This window comes from Otolemur garnettii, unplaced genomic scaffold (genome assembly GCF_000181295.1).
Source record: "Otolemur garnettii isolate 467f Iridium unplaced genomic scaffold, OtoGar3 scaffold00205, whole genome shotgun sequence".
NCBI lineage: Eukaryota > Metazoa > Chordata > Mammalia > Primates > Galagidae > Otolemur > Otolemur garnettii.
In genome coordinates, this window is record NW_003852600.1 from 1,620,393 (window position 1) to 1,622,673 (window position 2,281).

The following is a 2,281-nucleotide window of genomic DNA, read 5'->3' on the forward strand; positions in this document are numbered from 1 at the left end:
ACACTGTGCTCGGTGGGATGACACTGTGCTCGGTGGGATGACCCTGTGCTCGGTGGGATCACACTGTGCTCGGTGGGATGACATTGTGCTCGGTGTGATGACACTGTGCTTGGTGGGATGACACTGTGCTTGGTGCGATGACACTGTGCTTGGTGCGATGACACTGTGCGTGGTGGGATGACACTGTGCTTGGTGCGATGACACTGTGCGTGGTGGGATGACACTGTGCTCGGTGGGATGACCCTGTGCTCGGTGGGATCACACTGTGCTCGGTGGGATGACACTGTGCTTGGTGGGATGACACTGTGCTTGGTGCGATGACACTGTGCTTGGTGCGATGACACTGTGCTTGGTGGGATGACACTGTCCTTGGCGGTTTTTCTTAACCTGAGAGGTCCACACAATCTTCAGTGACCCAAGGCCATTACCTTCCAGACTTTCTCCTACTTCGAGAGCGTGAAACATACAGGTTTGAACCTGACTCTGCCATGACTTCTGACAATTTATTCCATCTTTCTTACAGAGCCTCAGTTTACTTATCTATAAGGTACCTTCCAGGTCTATGGTAAGAATGAAATGAGATTAGATATTTTAAGTGATATTATGAAAATACACAACTGGCCAACATGCAGATGAAAAGATGTTTAGCATCACTAGTCATTAAAGAAATGCAAATCAAACCCACAATATGTCACTTCACATTAGGTAAAATGGCTTGGTTTTTTTGAAAATGGAAAATAGCAAGTTTTGTGGGGACAGAAAAATTAGCACATGTCACTGGTAGGTAATGTAAAATACAGACTGAAAACCAACTTGCTGGCTCCTCAGTGAGCCAGATGCTGAATCACGTGTGACCTAGCAGTGCGTCCTGAGTAATACCCATGATAACTGTGGTAGGTGCCCCCATACATCTGTGCATGGATGGCGAGAGAAACAGCATTCGCAATAGCCAAAGGCAAGACCAACCCGGATGTGATGTGTGCCGACCAATGGATGGATGTACACGTGGCATATCAATGAACCAGAAGATTATCCAGCCGTAAAAGGAATGCAGCACAGATACACACTACAACGCACGTGGACCTGGATGACACCAGGCCGAGAAGCCAGACCACAGACACACAACACAATGCGCGTGGACCTGGACGATACCAGGCCGAGAAGCCAGACCACAGACACACACACCAACATGCATGGACCTGAACAATACCAGGCCGAGAAGCCAGACCACAGATACACAGCACAACACGCATGGACCTGGACGATACCAGGCCGAGAAGCCAGACCACAGACACACACCACAACACGCGTGGACCTGGACGATACCAGGCCGAGAAGCCAGACCACAGACACACACCACAACACGCATGGACCTGGACAACACCAGGCCAAGAAGCCAGACCACAGACACACACCACAACACATGTGGACCTGGACGATACCAGGCCGAGAAGCCAGACCACAGACACACACCACAACACATGTGGACCTGGACGATACCAGGCCGAGAAGCCAGACCACAGACACACACCACACACACATGGACCTGGACAATACCAGGCCGAGAAGCCAGACCACAGACACTCAGCACAACACGCATGGACCTGGACAACACCAGGCCGAGAAGCCAGACCACAGACACATACCACAGCACGTGTGGACCTGGACGATATCAGGCTGAGAGGCCTGACCACAGACACACACCACAACACACATGGACCTGGACAATACCAGGCCGAGAAGCCAGACCACAGACACACAACACACACACATGGACCTGGACAATACCAGGCCGAGAAGCCAGACCACAGACACACAGCACAACACGCATGGACCTGGACAATACCAGGCCGAGAAGCCAGACCACAGATACACAACACAACACATGTGGACCTGGACGATACCAGGCCGAGAAGCCAGACCACAGATACACAGCATGACGTGTGTGGACCTGGACAATACCAGGCCGAGAAGCCAGACCACAGACACACACCACACACACATGGACCAGGACAATACCAGGCTGAGAAGCCAGACCACAGATAAACACCACAACGTGCATGGACCTGGACAATACCAGGCCGAGAAGCCAGACCACAGACACACACCACACACACATGGACCTGGACAATACCAGGCCGAGAAGCCAGACCACAGACACATACCACAGTGTGTGGACCTGGACAATACCAGGCTGAGAAGCCAGACCACAGACACACACCACAACACGCGTGGACCTGGACAATACCAGGCCGAGAAGCCAGACCACAGACACATACCA